The sequence below is a fragment of the Mesocricetus auratus genome, unplaced genomic scaffold (assembly GCF_017639785.1).
Source record: "Mesocricetus auratus isolate SY011 unplaced genomic scaffold, BCM_Maur_2.0 Super-Scaffold_100676, whole genome shotgun sequence".
In the NCBI taxonomy this organism is placed as follows: Eukaryota; Metazoa; Chordata; class Mammalia; order Rodentia; family Cricetidae; genus Mesocricetus; species Mesocricetus auratus.
The window spans coordinates 61,848,613-61,857,731 of NW_024429266.1; the positions used below are offsets into that span (position 1 = coordinate 61,848,613).

General features: G+C 50.0%; 1 protein-coding gene across 10 annotated transcripts in view; it reads right to left on the reverse strand.

Moving 5' to 3' along the window:
- The window catches only part of Mgat5 (alpha-1,6-mannosylglycoprotein 6-beta-N-acetylglucosaminyltransferase), a 282,174-nt gene extending 273,335 nt beyond the window's left edge, over window positions 1-8,839 (reverse strand). For 9 of the 10 annotated variants that reach the window (XM_040738099.1, XM_013120397.3, XM_005079882.4 and 6 more), the window contains exon 1: window positions 8,391-8,836. The gene's annotated coding sequence lies outside the window, so the exon portion shown is untranslated. Of the gene's footprint in view, window positions 1-8,390 lie in introns of all 10 variants that reach the window. The other variant, XM_040738103.1, reaches the window with a different exon arrangement.
- Between the last annotated feature and the right edge of the window lie 280 nt (window positions 8,840-9,119).

The following is a 9,119-nucleotide window of genomic DNA, read 5'->3' on the forward strand; positions in this document are numbered from 1 at the left end:
AGCCTCCAGAAGAAATGGGGACTTTGATCCACAGTAAGACCTCTGCGTTGTTATTAAAGGAGAGTTCAAACTATGGCTTCGAACTTGGAGGTTTGTTGTTTCTACAGTATCACTAGGAGAGGAGACAGTGACCTTGGAACAGTTCCACTTACAGGCTGACAATGAAGAAACAGAAAGGTCTCTCTCAAGTCACTGCACTGGAAAGACTTTCTAGAACTTGAAGCATAGTAACCAGGCATGGACCTGACTTCAATTCCCCAAAGCCCACTTTAAAAAGAGACACCATAGTGCACACCTGTACTCCCAGTGCTGCAGGAAGTAGAGAGGAGGAGCCCTGGGGCTAGCTGGGCAGTCACGTGAGCTCACATTCAAGACACTGTTTTAAATAACAAGGTGAAGGGAGAAAGAGGAGGATTAAGCTTCTATAAGCATGAGCACACGAAAGAACATGTACCCCATGCATACTCACACACACACACACACTCACACACACACACTCACATGCACACTCCAGCACACACATATTTCATCGTACCAATCTGCTGCTTTTCATGAGCCTAGGAATTACATTCTCTATGAAATGAATTTCCCACTTGAGTGCAGTTGGTAAAATGGTTCCTTTGCAAGCATGAGGATTCATGTGTGATCCCCAGCATCCAGGTAAAAAAAATTCTGAGTGTGGTAACATGTGTTTATAATCCCAGCACTGGGAAGCAGACACAGGAGGATTCTGTAGACTCAGGTTTCACACCAGTGAGACTCTATCTTAAAACAGACAAATAACCACAAGGTGATAGGCTCCACACCCAAAGCTGACCACTGGCCTCCAACACATGAACATGTACCACACATAAACATGCATGCACATCAGTATGTTCACACACACACACACAAACACACACGTGCATGTATGTTAAGATTGATGTGGAACTCCAAACTCAAAAGATGCACAAGAACACATAACCCTCAGTATAAGCCGCATGCAAAAGCTTATCCCTACACACTGATTAAAGAAGTTATTGCAGGCATACAGACCCCAGCCAATAGAGCCACCATATAAGCACAGGAGAAGCTGGACAGCCAGCCAGCTGCTTCAGGAGTTCAGCGCACCCACCAGCCACACAGGCTTGTCTTGGGACTCCAGTATGCCACCCTGTGCCCAGAAACAGAGCTTCTGCTGTGAGAATAAGAGCTCCCCACTCCTTTCAGACTATTTGAGCCCCCCCCCAAAAAAACATCTAGTATAGTCAAGTATGGTGGCAAACACCTGCAATTTCATCCTTTGGCAGGAAGAGGCCACCAGTTCCAGGCCAGCCTGGTTTACATAATGAATTCCAGGCCAGCTGGAGCTACAGGGTGAGACCCTCAAAGAGACTAAACAAGGGCTCGAGATGTGGCTTAGTCGGTAGCATGCTTACCTAGAAAGCACAAAGCCCCAGGTTTGATCCTCAGACCGTATAAATCAGGCACGGTGGTACAAGCCTGTAATCCCAGCACTGGAGTGTTAGAAGCCAGGAGGATCAGATGTTCAAGGTCAAAGCCCGGCTACAGAGCAAGTTCAAGACCAGAATGGGCTCCATGGGACCCTGCCTCACAAAACAAACAAACAAACAAAGCTAGTGTCCAATTAGCTTCAGCTGGCAACTTGACACAACCTAAAGTCTCAATTAGGAATTACCCTGATTAGATTGCCTATAGCGGTGTGTGATTCCTGAATGATGTGGGGGGTCCAGCCCCCCTATGCCAGTGCCCTCCCTAGGCAAGTGGACCAGGCTAAATACTAGAGCAAGAGGGCAGCCAACAAGCAGGGCTCCCCCATGTCAGCTTCCAGGCTCCTCGCTGACTCCCCTTAAATGATGGACTGTGATCTGAAAGTGTAAATCAAATAAAAACCTTTCCACCAAAGTTGCTCTTGGTCAGAGGGCTTTATCACAACACCCGAAACATAAACTAGAGCGTCTAGGAAACATGTCTGCCATTGCAGACTTTCTTAAACATTAGAATTGCAAAACTGCGGGAAAAAGATGATGATGGTATTTAGCCAAGAGAAATACATTTATGTGAGCAAAATAATGTAAAGTGAATGCTGCCCACTGAACGGTGTTGCTGTCAAAACTGGCAAGCAGCTTTGACTCAAATCAGACACAGTCAAAGGGAGAGGGTGTAGAGAGACTAGAACTGCAACAGAAGAGGGCAATCCAGGTAGGAGCAGTACCATGTTGCTGGCAGAGATCCTATCCAGGCCTGGGACACCTCGTGTCACGTGTTACTGACAGTGGGGACAAAGAAAAACTCGCCTTCCTCTCCCTACCCCAACCGAATGCTGCCCCTCCTAGCACCAGGCAAGGGAACTAGAGGAATAGCTCAATGGGGAAGAATGCTATGGGAGCAGGAGGGCTAAGTTTAAATCCTCAGCACTTATGCAAAACCTGTGCATGGCTGTGCACGCCTGTAACCCAGCACTGCGGCACAGAGACAGGAATCCCAAGGGCTGAGAAGTCACTGACCACCTGGCTAGCTAGAAAGACGGATGAGAATTCAGTTCAGAGAGAGACCCTGTATCAAGGCAATGAGATGTAAAGAATAAAAGAAGACATCTGATGTCCTGTCCTGGCACATAGGCCACACACACACACACACACACACACACACACACACACACACACACACACACACACACCCCACAGGGGAAACAAATAAGACTTTTTTGTTTTAGAATTAGACCCAAGGACTCATGTATGTCAGACAGAAGCTTTACCGATAGGCATGTCCAATCTTTTGACATCAAAACATAATGGTGTCATCCACAAAGTTAGGCAAGTGAATTAACAGTTTGTGTTGGGCCACTTTCTTAGCTAACAAGGGCCATGGGCTTCAACATGCCTGATACCAGTGAGAGATGACTGGGGAGGGGGGCACTAGAGCACTTTTGCTGTTTTGAGGCACAGGCTTGCAGTGTAGCTCTGGCTGGTATCAAATTAGCTATGCAGACCAGGATAGCCTTGAACTTGCAATGATCCTCCTGCCTCGGACAGCTGAATGTTAGGATTACAAGCATGTGCCTCCACTCACAACTCAGGTAAAGCAATGCCTACTAGCAACCACAATTTGGGAGTATACCTCATTCCTGAGCTTGTGGGCAACAGCATAGAGAGAGAGACTCTTCAGAAGTCCTCTAAGTAGCCACTTCATCGGGGAACAGCATCCAGCAGGCATCAATACAGGCCTGGCAGTGAACAAGGCAGACAGTGCCCGTTCACAAGGCAGCTACACCCATCAAACCCAGACCTTAAGAGGCAAGGGAGATGGCTCAATTCCTAAGATGTTTGCACAAAAGCATGGAGACCTAGGTTTGAATACTTGGCAACTACATAAAAAGCCAGTCACAGTGATATACATCTGCAATCCCAGTTCTGGGGAGGCTGAGGCAGTAGGAACTCTGGGGCTTGCTGGCCAATCATGTAGTTAATCAGAAACACACCCTATCTCAAGAAAAAAAAAAGTTCAAAGCCATTGAAGAAGCCATCTGACACAGACTTCTGACCTCACACTCAAACACAAGAAGCAATGGCTTATTGTCTTGCCTGTCTAGATTTTTGAGACTATGGAATAGCAAAAGGAAGGCCTGTTTTCATTCTAGGAGTCTGTGGGCTAGACAAAAGAGCTGTGGGATTCTGAAGAAATAAAACAATTCCCCTGAACCCTGCCCAGCACACACAGTCTTCCGAGGACCAAGTCAAGGAAGGATAGATTTAACTGTGGAACTGACAAAAAGGAAAAAGAAAACGGCTCAAATGACCAAACACACAGCAGAAGTCCTCACTCTCCTAGCAGAGCACATGGTCACAGGACCAAGGCTCCTGGGACCTGGTCTTGGCAGTTTCCCAAGGACTCTGTCTACATCAGCGCACTTGAAGAGCCTGGCTACATTAGCTGTGAGAAGGTCATTCGGAGGGAGAGCATCTTCATCGCCAGCATCAGCTCTGGCCATCGCTCATAGAAGATGCTGGATAAATACTAGGACTGGAGAGATGACTCTGTAGATAAAGTGCCTATTGCACAAGCCAAGTTCAGATCCCCTGCACCCACATAAAAGGCCCGGTCCACTGACACACACACACACACACACACACACCAACAGGTGTATAGTTTATAGGTAAACCAACTTAGCTCAGTCAATGAGCTCCAGCTTCTCAAAAAATAAGGTGGGGAACAATTGAGGAAGACACCTGACTGACATCAACCCCTGGCCTCTACAGGGATGCACACACACACACACACACACACACACACACACACACACACACGAAGGGGGGGCTAGTGATATGGACACAGCATGTCAAACAGTGTCAGGATATGACCTAGATTAGGCATTTATAAACCTAGTGTAGTGCTTGTAATTTCAACATTTGGAGGCAGGAAGATCAGCTCAACTCAAGCCTAGACTACATACATAGTTAGCTTCAGGGCAGCCTGGGCTACATGAGACCCTATGGGGAGAGTAAAAAATCAAAACTATGCAAAACTTCAAAGGATGGGGAGATCGTTATTCAATTCAAAACAGAAATTTAAGAATATAGCCATCTCTTTGGCTATTATGAGTGACTCCACTTCAAAGCAGTCATTAACTTTAAAGGCAGTCTGGTAAAACCTGTACTGACGAGTTCCAAACACTGGTTTCCCACTCAGACCTCTCAACTGTCACCCACAAGGCTATTCCACACCTCTATACAAATGATGCCGTCCCTCTTCCAATACCTGGGTTCTGAAATTCATATACTTCCTCCCATCAAAACTACTCACTGATTTGCTTGCCCAGCACCAGGAATCCCATCCCTAAACATTTGCCATCATCATAGCAACTCCAGAGACAATGCTAGCAGCACAGGCCTTCCTCAGACCCCTTACAAAAGCATTGACACAGGCTGTCACTCTAGCGAACCGCCATTCACCGCTACCCCCAGGCCAGGACAAACTGGAAGAAATAAAGCCAGAAAACCCAGTGCTTTTCAAGTCTCTCAGGAATGGGGTTACCTGTGAGGATGCTGAATGGTGACAGAGGGTACCAATCCCCAACATAAATCCTCCCGGTGACTGCCCTTGGTGACTTCACTGACATTTCTGGATCACCACCTATCTATCTCCCTCCCAAAAGGTGACTCTGAGGTGGCACAGAGCCTCAGTCATAGAGTATTTCCCAAGCAAGGATGAAGACCTGCATTTGGTCTCCAGAACACAGGTTAAAGAGAGCCTATTATACTGTAGTGTGCACCTGTAATCCCAGCAACAGAGAGAAAGAGAAGGCTAGGTCCCTGAGGCTTGCTGGCTACCCAGGCTAGCCTACTTAGAGAGTTCCAGGATCGTAAGAGATCCACAAAATCAAAAAAGTGGATGGTGCCTGCAGAATACCTGAGGTTGTCTTCTGGCCTCTACACAGACATAATACACACACACACACACACACACAATGGCAGAATGGCATCAGGAAGGACTGGTGAGCAGCCACTCTTCAAGCCCCTCGGCTGTAATTGCAGGACACTGTGGCATTTCCACATTTAGGAAGCCAGCTGGGCACAAAGCTGGTGGGCCCTTTTGAGATTGAGGAAGTTGAATTGGGAAGGATCTCTGCATTGCTCTCAACTCCCGGGGTCTCTTCCAGCTTCCAGCTTCTCCCTGGAGAACACTGCGGATGCACATCCATATGCACATGTTCTTTATAAGAATGTATAGGATGTGTGAATATATAATGAGCACAGCGTTCACACTTCTACACACAAAGCACTGAAAATGTACACGCTGCTCAGGAGGCGATCCAAAGGCTCAGAGAGCTTTGCTGCCACAGTCACTGGAGTTCAGAGACAGCTACCCTCAAAGGGACCAATGCTCCCGCCATCTCAGGTTCCCTTAAATTCAGCTGCTGGGAGAACTGGGGAGATGGCTCCTCAAGGAAAGCACTTACCTTGCAAGCATGAGGAACTGAGTTCGATCCCAGTCACCCACATAAGCCTAATAGCCCTAGCACTCCTATGGGAAGATGAAAGACGGACAGGAGACGCAGAGCTCAGCTAGGTCTCTGCTGACATAAGTACCAGAAGAAAAAAAGAAACAAAAACCTAAACAACCCAGAACTTGTCTTAGACAAGGTTGGAGACAAGGACTGATACTTGAGACTCTCTCTCTCTGTCTCTCTCCCTCTCTCCCTCTGTCTCTGTCTCTCTCTGTCTCTCTCTTTCTCTCTCTGTCTCTCTCTGTCTCTCTCTCTGTCTCTCTGTCTCTGTCTCTGTCTCTCTCTCTCTCTCTCTCTCTCTCACACACACACACACACACACACACACACACACACACACACAGAGTAACCATTTGGATTGATACAAAGTTCCAAGACTCCTTTACCCTGACTTCAGTCCCCAATGTCCCAAACTAGGAAGGCAAACTAGGAAGGCAGGCTGGAAGGAGAGAGACACAGGAAAGAAATTACTTAAGCCTTTTGTCCAGACATTCAACTGGGCCACAGACCGTTGCTGGGGACAGACACTTCCTCTTTCTCTGTCCCTAAAAATCTCTCCCCACTCTTCCCTCCTGTCCATTTCCAGTGCTCTACATAAAGTAAGTTGATCACCCGGACATTAAGTTGATAACAGAAGAAAAACTAAAATGTTCTCTAAAAGAGGGTGCTTTGTTCTGATCCTAACAGAATCACACTTAAGCCTGCTCATCTCAGCTCTGAGTAATAGCCACAAAATGATTTAGAGGAACTAAGGGAGGGTGGGAAAATTCATAAGAGACAGGTATGAAATGGTTTGACTTTCTTGGCTGAGACAAGTGAGCTCTGTCTTAGCAACAAAGGGTCTCCCTAAGTCCAGGGTGAGAAATGCTGCTAACTTGACAAGGAACTTGGGATAGGTCAGCCAATGAATGTGCTTTCTATTTAGACCTTAGTAGATTCTGATTTGATGTAACCTTAGATCCAGTGTGTTTACAGGCATGACTTTGTTATCCAACCGGAAAACCCATACAAACCTCAGCTTGCTGCTTCCCAACTCCACCGCCCCAGAGGAACCTAGTGCCATAATACAAACACCAAATCAAGGCCTGGCAATAAGTGCCAGGAGTTACTGAACTGTAGACCTAGACCAGGGCAACCTCAGCCCAGTCAGGAGGCGTCCTTAGGGACGAACACACACACACACACACACACACACACACACACACACACACAGCTGAAGGATGCTCCAAAAGCCACCGAATAAAAAATGCAAGCGCCACCCCTTCCCTCTTCCTTGTAGTGGCTTTGTGTGTGACATCGACTGTGAGCGCGCGAATGTTGCCGAGCTCACACACCCCCTTCCACCCAACCTGCTCGTGGCGCAGAGTCAATGCGCGCGACTGAGCGCCCTGCGTGCACTGAAAGACGGTCCACCTGGCCGACCGTCCAGTCACCAGGCCTCTGGTCCTCCACCCGCAGGGCGCAAGGGTATGACATCCACGCCCCCGTCTCCAGAGGCTAGGATGGCTCTGGAAAACAGAACCGTGATGCCCGTCACAGGCTAGACAGAGGCCTGGGGACGAGAAAGGATGGACAAGAGAGCACAGAGATCCCCACTCGCACACTCACACCCTGCCCCCAATTTAGCGAGCTACGGCCCCAAAGGGGACCGAGGCGGCTGGCCTGGCGACTCGGCAGGAAGTTCCCAGGACCGCACTGAGCATGCTCTAGGGGAGTGTGTACGCGGGTGTCGGCCCTTGCATCCCGCAGCCTCAGCCATCCCCCAGCCGTGGGTGCATGCCGGCTGGATCGAGGTCGGGCTGGCGGCCCCCAAGGCTATCTGGGACCCGAGGGGGTCTCCCTGATCTCCCAGCCTGGAGCTTCGAACCTTCTTATCCCTTCTCCCCAGGGCCAAGGGGTCCCGCTCCTTCATTCTTCCTTCCAACTGGCTCAAGGCATATCCCACTTAGAGCTCCCTAGTCCAGCCCACGCTGGGATCCTGATTCTATCTGTTTTCCTCGTGGTCCCAATGTCCAAAATGCCAATCTCAGCTTCTCGCCTCCAGCCCACGCCACCCGAGACCCTCTGCACAGTTCCTTGAGAAACCTAAAAGCCTCAGAGCCTAGAGATGGTCTTCAGGGTCCCGAGAGAGGGGTGCCCCGAGCAGGTGGTGGACACTCCAAGCTCACCCCTACCTAGGTTGTACTCTGAGGTTCCCACCCCCGTCCCGGATCACACACGGCCAGAACACCCACGCCGCCCCGGGTGTCAGCGCTGGGCCGGATAAGAGCTGCTTCAGCTCCTCTACCGGCCCCCACGCGTCCCCCGAGATCCCCAGTGCATGCATCTCCTCGGGGGAGATGGCGAGGTCTGAATCGATCGCCCGACCCGCAGCAGCTCATACCTGCTAGTAGGGGAGCAACAGAGGCACCATCAGCAGCAGTCGGGGTCACTCTCTAACAGCCGTACTCTGGGGGACAGGAGGGTGCCAGGAGCGGCCAGGAGCAGCCAGGAGCGGGGTCACAGCGCCCCCAGAGCCTTAGTCGCAGCTACCTGGGCTGGATCGAGCCTGGGGCCGCCGCCGCCACTGCCACCACCGCGGGAGCCGCAGGGCTGCCGGGCGAGCGGGCCTCGGCAGGGACGGTCTGCAAACTACCAGCCCTGGCGGGGCCGTGCGCAGCGCGTTCACCGTCCGCCCCTAGACGCAAGCAGGGACGTTCCTCCTGGGTCCAAGCGACCAGGACCAGCAAAAAGGAAATCTGTTTGAGGTTTCCACCAAGCCTTCCCTGCTCGACCTCCCTAACTTCTCTCGGCTTCTGTGCTCGCGCTTTTCTTCTAGGCAAAGGGATTCCGGGCCAGGGACGTTCTGCAAATTCCCCGCCCACCCTGGCAGAGCGCTCAGCCAATTCTGAACGCCCCAGCGTCTCAGGGATAGTCTGCAAATTCTAGACCCTGTAGGAGAGGACTTGAAGCAGCTCTATTCCGCTTCCCAAGGAGAAACCAGATAGCTAGACTGAGGGAGTTGGGACCATAAATACTATTCTAAAAAGGTCGGGGGGCAATGTAAGATTACTGATACAGACCGCGCATATTCCAGAAAAATACTCTCTGGGGCTTCTTCAGGATAAGGGCC